This window comes from Macaca nemestrina, chromosome 8 (assembly GCF_043159975.1).
Source record: "Macaca nemestrina isolate mMacNem1 chromosome 8, mMacNem.hap1, whole genome shotgun sequence".
In the NCBI taxonomy this organism is placed as follows: Eukaryota; Metazoa; Chordata; class Mammalia; order Primates; family Cercopithecidae; genus Macaca; species Macaca nemestrina.
Window position 1 is genome coordinate 68,322,349 of NC_092132.1, and position 9,834 is coordinate 68,332,182.

Genomic DNA, 9,834 nt, shown 5'->3' on the forward strand with positions numbered 1-9,834 from the left:
TTTAAAAAGGACAATAGCCTTCGAGCCTGGTGAGATTTGGTGTGAGAAGTTCAGAAGAATCTGAGAGAGTGCCAAGCTTTTCAATTTAGATGACTCTGTGGTACTACTATCAACTAGAGGCAATGGACAAAGTTGATAAAGGGGGATACATTGATAATGGGTTCTTTTTGAGGCATGTTGAGTTTAAGATTCCTTCAGAATCCACGGAGATATAAATAAAGGGGACATGGAGAAACATGGCACTGGAGGACTATGGGAGAGTTGAGCTAGAGCATCTACTTCTGGGGTATCCAATGTGAAAAGAATCAGTGACTGTGTATGAGATCACCCAGAGCAAGTGTGAAGAAGGTTGACTGCATAACCAAGTGGCACCTTGATTTTCAAGGCATACGTGGAAAATAGCCAGTTATAAAGACAAAAAGAATCTCAGACGGGAAGCAGAAGGAGAAAAGTTCAAGCAGATATTGATCAAGAGTGTTCCATGTTTCAAGACAGTGAAGCAGATGAGGACTGAGGAGCATCCAATTAATTTATCATCAAAGAAATGCAATTGATGGAAATTTGGGTGTAGGAGTAAAAAGATTGTTTAAAATTAAAAGATGTCATAGATAACAGAATAGGTAGTTAACAAATAATTTTGCTTTATTAAAATATTCAAAACTACCAAAATAAATATTTTTTTCTTCATTTATTTTCTTAAGCACAGTAAGGTTTTGCAAGTCATTAGAGATTCCACTAGAAGTGAAATCTTCTGTCATAATTTATGCAAATAGAACCCAAAGTGACTGAAAATATAGGTAGGACACAGAACATCTTCTGGTATACAAAAATAAATTATCCCAACATCTATGTTTCTTTATACACTTACTAACTTTTCATCCCAATGTATGATGAGCCAAGTGAATAAGACCCATGTTTTTATTTTTACTTTCATGTTAACCCTCTGAATTCTTTTCTGTTTAGTCCTGGCATGTTACGTTTGTATTTTCTGTCATTTCAGGATAAAAGTGATTTTTACTATCCTAAAATATATTGTTTGAATTTCCCCCTAAATAAATAACATTATGTGATTTACTCCCCAAAGCCACACCGACATTAATAATAATACCAGTGTAAATTTTGACAAGATATCATAAGTTACAAAACCATTCCATGAACTGTCTCATCTGACACCTTCTACAACTGAAGAAAGTGAATAAGGCAGATATAGTTATCTTGCAGGTTAGAAGTATGACTTTAAGTGACTTCTCACAAGTCACATGATGAGAATCTGGACTGTTCCTCTACAGCCCTGCCTCTTAGTTATCTTCAGCCTAGAAAATAAAACTCCTTAGCAAATTAAAAACATCTAATTTATTTCTGTAAAATATTCTTTATTTCAAATTCTCAAAGAGAAAACATATTGTTTGATTTTCTTTTTAATGGCCAATACACTAACTTATGTTGAATAGGACAATAATTAAATAAGAAGTATAAAACTTTTTTATATAAACCAATTTATTTTATTATGAGAAACCATATGGCATAGGAGTTAAAGTTTATAGACTCTGGAGCCACCTAACTAGGTTCAAGTCCTAGCTGTGCTACTCACTTACTGTGCAGCTTCAGTCATGCCACTTAAACTCTCTGTGATTCAGTTTCCTCATTTGTAAAATAGATGTGATAACAATAATTGTTCCTACTTCCTAAATTTTGTTGTTTGAGTTATTACATTTAAAGCACTATGTAGGTGTGCCTGTTACTATCATTATTCTACAATGTACTCACATTTTTAAAATGAAATGAAAGGAATTAGAGAAAATACTATTTTTCGACCAGGTAATTTTTGAATCTAACAAGACTACTGAGAAGACCAAGGAAAGAAAAGATTAGAACAACTTTCTACTATCTTAATTGCCAAATTTGAGAGAATGTGAAGGTCCATGGCTGCTGATGACTTGAAGATATAAAACTAAACACCAAATTATTTTTTCCTGTTCTCACAAATTAGATACATTTGTTTTGAAAGCAGACCGACTTTTTTAAATGAGCAAAGAACATGAGTATACAGTGCACAAAAAAAGTGAAAAGAATATAGATAATTTGTGAAATAGTGCTGCACCCGAACTCAGGTTTAGGGACTATGGAAACCCAGGCAGCCCTTGGGATCTTGGTGGAAGGAGCCCATGGACTTCTCCACTTAATAATGTTGCCTTTAATATGTTTCTGCTGCCAAAAATGCCGGTCACCATGTCTCTCATTTTAATACTGCAAATCCTTTGGAAATCTCTGATACAGTTTCCATCAGGTGTCCACGTTGGGCAATTAAGCTACAAAGGAGAGGCAAAGTAATGTAGACATTTTCAGGATGAGAGAACTTCCCTATAAGCATGGTGGGCAATTCTAATTGGATGGGGGCAGAAAGTGGAGGGCTAGACAGATAACTGTCCTCAAAAAAGATACTATAAATTGTCATACAGAAATATTTGAATCCATCTACTTATATCAATTAAAGAGATTCCTTTCATAAAAGTATTTAGTTAAAAACTATTTTTGGAAGCTTCTTAAAGTATTTCCATTTCTTTTCAGAAAATTTGTTCTGTTACCTCCCTTCCCCACCCCAAAACTGACTGAAGTTGTATCTTTCCACACACCTTTGCTGAACATTGATTATTATAATTTTTTTAAAATATCAGCTTCAATGTGACAGGTTAAAAATAGTAGCCATTATGTTAACTTCAATTTTGTAAACGTTAGACAACCCACACAATTTCAATAAAGTTTTATACCACTCTTCTCTTTTTTGTCTTAGACTAGCTCAAGTTGGGTTCTCTTACTCACAAACACAATCTGAAAAAGGAAGTTAAAAATGCAACATCGTCAATCTCAGACCACTAGTGAAAATTTGAAAATGATACATATGTATCAACAGGAAAAATGGCTAAATATGTTTGCTAAATGTTTACCAAAAAATAATATACTTAGAAATTCATTTTCAAACAATACTTGAAAGTATAAAATGTGCTCATAGTGTCATATTAGGCACCAAAAAAAATTGTTGCAAAAGCCTTTGTATACATTGCCATATAAAATGTATGAAACAAATAGAAAACAATTGAAAATTTAATTAAAATGCTACCAATAGTTATTTCTACATAGTGGGATAACTGATTTTGTTTATTTCCTTCTTCATATTTGTCTATTTCAAATTTTCTAACCATATGCTATTTATATAATCCATCAAGATTCCAAGGGCTGCCTGGGTTTCCACGGTCCCTAAACCTGAGTTGAGGTTCAACACTATTTCAAGAACTGTTTACATTCTTTTTATTCTCCTAAGCACTGTTTGTTTATTCATGTCCTTTGCTCATTTAAAAAACAGCAGGTCTTCTTTCTAAACAAATGTATCTAATTTGCAAGAACAGGAAGAAATATTTTGGGATTTAGGTTTATAGCTCCAAGTCATCAGCAGCCATGGACCTTCAAATTCTCTCAGATTTGGTGAGTAAGATAGTGGAAAGTTGCTTTACTATCTTACTCATCAAATAGATAGCAGTCAGATAGTAGATAATTCTTTGTCCAGTCCTTTCTTTTCTTAGGTCTTCTCAGTAGATTTTTTTTTTTTTAATTATTATTATTATACTTTAAGTTGTAGGGTACATGTGCATTTTAGAGTCCTGTTAGAATCAAAAATTGCCAGGTGGCAATTTTCTTTTAGTTTCTTGTGTTTCATTTGGAAATTGTAGCTATATTATGGAATAATAGTGGCAATAGCAAAATCTACATAGTGCTTTAAATATAATAACTCACACAATAAACTTAGGAAGTAGGAGCAATTATTATCATCACATTTATTTTACAAATGAGGAAACTGGCCGGTGTGTTGGCTCACGCCTGTAATCCCAACATTTTAGGAGACCAAGGCAGGTTGATGGCTTGAGCTCAGGAATTCGAGACCAGCCTGGACAACATGGCGAAACCCTGTCTCTACAAAAATAAAAAATCAGCCAGGTGTGGTGGTGCACGCCTGTAGTCCCAGCTACTCAGGAGGCTAAGATTGGGGAATTGCTTGAGCCCAGGAGGTCGAGGCTGCAGTGAGCTGAGATCAGGCTGCTGCACTCCAGCCTGGGCAACAGAGCAAGACTCTGTCTCAAAAACATGGGAAAACTGAGGCACAGAGCATTCTAGTGTCATGACTGAAGCTGCACAGTCAGTGAGTAGCACAGGTAGGATTTGAACCTAGTCAGGTAGCTCCAGAGTCCAAGTATGACACTCTGGGTTGATTAGGGTAATGTTTCGCTTCCCTTTCACTGAACTCTAAACTGTTTACCTCACTCAGTCAATGTCAAGGGGCTATGAGAATCCTTGGGAGATACAGTGTAGCACACGGAGAGTTACAGATGCAGTTCTCTGAGCAGTGGCCTGTACAAGCACAGAACAAACTGCTAAAATCATGGAGGCAGTTCTGAGAGTAGCAGAACCTGGAGGGAGCTTGAAACTTGGAGGGTGCCAGATACCTAGAGACAAGGTAACAGTGGCCCTGTGAAAGATTTCTGTATACACCAGACCAGAAAAGTCAATTGAGAACTTAATGGATGTGCTGATAATTGGACTCCTCTGAGACTGGGCTAGAAACTGGTGCCTTGGCAGGAGATCAACATAGTAACGTCATCAACAACACAGACATATAAGATTGCCAGCATGTGTGGTAGACTACAATAGCTAGACCTATATTTTAATGTATAGTTGACCCTTGAACAACACAGGTTTGAACTGCATGGGTTCACTTACTTGTGGATTTTTTAAATAAATATGCTGGAAAACTTTTTGGAGATTTGTGATAATTTGAAGAAACTTGCAGATGAACCACATAACCTAGAAATAATAGAAAAAAAAAATTAAGAAAACGGTAGGTATGTCATGAATGCATAAATTATATGTAGATACTAGTCTATGTGTTAATCAGCTCTTTCTGTTATCAGTAAAGCTTCTAGTCAACAGTAGGCTACTAATAGTTAACTTTTGGGGGAATTAAAAAGTATACACAGATTTTCAACTGTGTGAGAGATCAGCATCCCTAAACACTGCATTGCTCAAGGGTTAACTGTATAGTCTATTAATAACTAATTTGAGATATAGTAAGGCCAACGATCAGGAGATGATTACCATTGAAAACAATTTGTTACTCACAGTGCCCTAGAGAGAGGGCACACCACAAAACAGGGGGCTACATGGGGAAGCACTGGAGTTGGTCATGAAGCAGAGGGAGAGAAATTGGGCAAAAGCCTTTATTGTAGTCTCCATGAGAAGGTACAGGAGAGATAGAGTAAGTAGGCTTAAGATGGCTACTCTGAATGAATGATTTCAGTAGGCTTCGGGACAAAGCAGCTGTCCCTAGTTGTCTGTACCTGGCCGTGGGGTTATTAGGGTAAGAGCATGGCAGGGGATGGCTGAGGATGTGGGCTCTGGAATGGTTGGTTTGCACTTGAAAAACACATTCCTTGAAGAGGATTCCTCCTAATGAGAGGAGCAAGCAACGAGAGATGCAGGAGGGCAAGACAAAGTGACTTAGACACATTTTTGAGTTGTCCAGAAAAAGGCATGTCGAGCCTAAGGCTGATGTTAAAGCATCAAGTTTACAGAAGCCAGAAACATGATTACTACAACTTAGCTTTTGTGAGCCAAGAAATAAAAAGAGCAATTCATTTAAGGGGCCCCAACAACTGAAGGGAAGGAAAACAAACAGAACTCACTTTGCATTATATAGAAATGATGGAATATTGGATGTAAATGTGAATACAAATAATAAAATCAGTTAAATTCAATAGATTGCTTGAAGGAAAGAATAATCATTTATGAATTATCATATGTGAGAAACTTTCTGGTGTTCAAGAGATTTATAAAGGGGTAAATGTCATGAGGAAAAAGACACAAGACTTAGAAGGTAGATTTGAAAGCCCATACATTAAAATAACAGTAATTCAGAAGGCAAAAAAAAGTGGAGATAGTTTTAAATCATTTTTGATGAAAATTTCTCTGAGTTGAAGAAAGTCCTGACTCTTCAGACTGACTGTCCCCTAGCTCACTAGCATCTAGACTACATTAAGGAGAACAGAGAACCTCCCAGGCATACAGTAGCAACATTCCCAAACTCTAAACATACAGAGAAATCTCACAGGTGGCCAGGAAGAAAAACAAATGCATACAATTGAAAAATATATGTATCTGTGTGACTCCAGGCTCTTTATCTAGCATTTTGGAGGCTATGAAACAGGGGAATAGCAACTACAGAAACTCTCAACAGGAAAAGACTACAGCTTATTCTTATCAAGTTATCACTCATCTTATGTGACAAAAGTAAAATGTTTGAGGATATGTAAGAATTCAGAGTATACACCTACTAACTCCATCTAAATAAAATGCAGGCAAGAAAACTTATTACCAATTTACAAATGAACCCATTTAGAGACACAATAAAGCATGCAAGATATAGCAGTGAATAAAAAACTTTGACATTTATAATTACACTATGTTATATACATGATTAGCTCCATGTATATTTTATATCAAACATTATTAAATCTACATGGATAAAAGTAGACTTAAAGTATACAGTATAAATGGCAAACAAGCATTCTTAAAGATAAGAGATTTACTATTAAAAGCACTAATCTATATCAGGCAAAGAAGTGGTAGCGAGGAGGGGAAAGTAAATTTTCTGAAGAGCTTACCTTATTGGGGTGGTTGGGGAAAAACAGTGGAATCAAATCTGTGGAAACAGTGTTATGAGTTGAATTGTACTCCTCCAAAATTCATATGTTGAAGTCTTAACCCTGACAACGTAATCTTTTTTTGAAAATAGGGTTGCTGAAGAGGTAATTCGTTAAGATGAAGTCATACTGGGATAGAGTGGGCCCCTAATCCAATATAACTGATGTCCTTATAAAAAGGAGAAATGTGGACACAGACATACACACAGAGAGAACACTATGTGAAAAGAAAATCGGAGATCAGCATGATGTATCTACAAACCAAAGAATGACAAGGATTGCCAGCAAACCACCATAAGCCAGGTGAGAGGCATGAGACATACTTTCCCTCACAGTCTCAGAACGAACCAACCCTGAAGACAGCTTGATTTTGGACTTCTAGCCTCCAGAGATATGAGATAATAAATTTCTGTTGTTTAAGCCACCGAGATTGTAGTACTTTGTAATGGCAGCCCTAGCAAACCAATACACTAATATGAAAGAGCAAGTTGGTATCTTGCTTCCAGATATTAGCTGAAATAATTGCATCTGATTACATATAAAATCAGGAAAAGGGAAATGTAAAGATTAATAGAATGGAACATAAAAATAGAAGCTCTGGAAGGAAAAATCACAACTTGATTATCAAGTAATATCAAGTAAATGAGTGAACCCCGGTCTCTAATAGAAATACCAAAAACTTAGCTGGGTGTGGTGGCAGGTGCCTGTAATCCCAGCTACTTAGGAGGCTGAGGCAGGAGAATCAGTTGAACCCAGGAGGGGAAGGTTGCAGTCAGCTGAGATAGCACCATTGCGCTCCATCCTGGGCAACAAGAGTGAAACTCCGTCGTGGAAAAATAATCATAATAACAATAATAATAATAAAGAAAAACAAAAAAGGAAACAAACATGCTTAGTAAAATCAAGTATATCATTCACTATAGTAAATATAAACAAAATGAACATTTCATAGAACATAGAAATCGTAAGATTCAACTTTTAAAACACTGTACCTTATTTGCAAGAAACATGTTATTGTAAACATTAAAATTATTGACTATTTATTAGATTCTCCCCTTCTTCTTGGGTGTGCAGAAGACTCTAGTTGGTAAATATGTCACATGACTGGTTTTAGAAAATGGACTATGAAACAAATAACCTTCCTTTTTTTATTCACTGCTATATCTTACATGTCCCAGCTTCCTTTTCCCCTGCCACAGTGAACCCTAACACCACAGGTTGAGATGGCAGAACTTCAAGATTGAAGCTGCCTGGATTATTGAGGGTACAAATGGAGGGCAGCTGAGTTTGCAAGTTAAAACAAAACGAAACAACTAAAAAAACCTAATTGAACTTTAGTGAGAGCCTAAAATAAACTTTGTTTCTCTAAGCCTTTTAAATGTCAGGGCTAATTTGTTAGTGGAACACAGCTTTTCCTTTCTAACTGATAAACACAATTAAAACAGAGCAAATTTTTTAAAGATTGGAAATAACAGGATAAACAGAGATACCAGGCAAATGCAAGTAAAAGGAAAGCATGAATGGATATATGGTGAGATGGATAATTGTATTAAAAGCACCAACAATGATAGACAATATAATGATGTAATGATAAAAATCACAATTCATGAAAAATATAAACAGCCTTAAACACACACACACACACACACACTCATCAATAATATGTTATAAATCAACAATATGGTAGTTTAAGGATATAAAACAAAAACTATTGAAACTGCAATAAAGATTTGACTAAATTAGAGTATGAAACTTAAAGAATTTGACAGCTCTAATAGATAAAATATAAGTAAAGTCATAAAAGAACTCAATAATAGTATATTTAATAGATATATCCCCTGTATAGAGAATATACATTTTATATGCTTAATTTACCCACATCATAAAGCTTGACAGATTTTTAAAAGGTGGCTTTCTTTTAAAATAATTGAATAAAATTAGAAGTTAATAAAAGATTAAAATAATATTGAGAATTTATTAAAATGAACTCTGGGGAGGAAAAGACTTTTATATCATAGCTCTTCGAAGCTCTTGACTCATCATCAATATAAAAAAATATATATCAATACTATCCAACATCCCATCTTCAAATTATTCTCTACATAAACTTCCAAGTTAGATGAAAGCTTGTATTTTTTTTCAAAATGAGGGGATAAGTAGTTTACTTCCATATAAAGTCTTATGATAGCCTGGCTATAAGGAAGCAGAAGACACACAGACAATGTGAGGGAATTCAGCTCAGAAAAATATCTCAAGCCAAGTTACATTGTAGGCTTGAAAGATCCTGTCCATACATCATTGTACTGTCACCATGTAATAGGATGACCACACGTCCTGGTTTGCCAGGACAGTTGTGGTTTATGTCTGTTGTCCAGGTGTAATTATTAATAGTACTCTCTTTCACTTTCAAAAGAGTTGCAGTTTGGACAATAAATTTTATAGTCACCCTACCATGTAGTGATACAGCCCCATTGCTTAAGAGGGTAAGAATCTCAGGGCCTTTTCTATACAAAGATTTGTGAACACACCCAGACCATCCATAGACCCTCTTTCATTGTCCTGCTCTTCCCTATCTACGAAAGAAACATCAACAGAATTAAGTATTAATTAATAATGAGAATGAAATGACTGGAAACAGTATCTATGGCCCTGTACAAATATGTTTATTGAAATAGATGGTAAGGGAATCACTGCATAGGATTATACCAGAGAAAATGATAATAGCATATTAGGAAAAAATGTTATAGGACCTTATTAAACATATAATACATATATTTCTAAACAAACTAAAACTCACCAATTAAATCAATCAACCAGTACAAACTGGAATACAGTCCATGCTAGTGTGATGGAAAGGATCAATATAAATTTGATCACCTTATATACATTAAAAAAATAGGCAAGATAAATTAGGAAAGCTATTGGTGTAGCTTGGATAATATATTAACTTATGATTTCGTTTTACCCAACACTGGCAATTTTTGGTACACATGTTGACTTCTACAATATACTTCTATTAAGAAATACCAATCAACAGATTTATATCATAATCATCCCTATGCTAACAAAGCTTACCTAATAATGT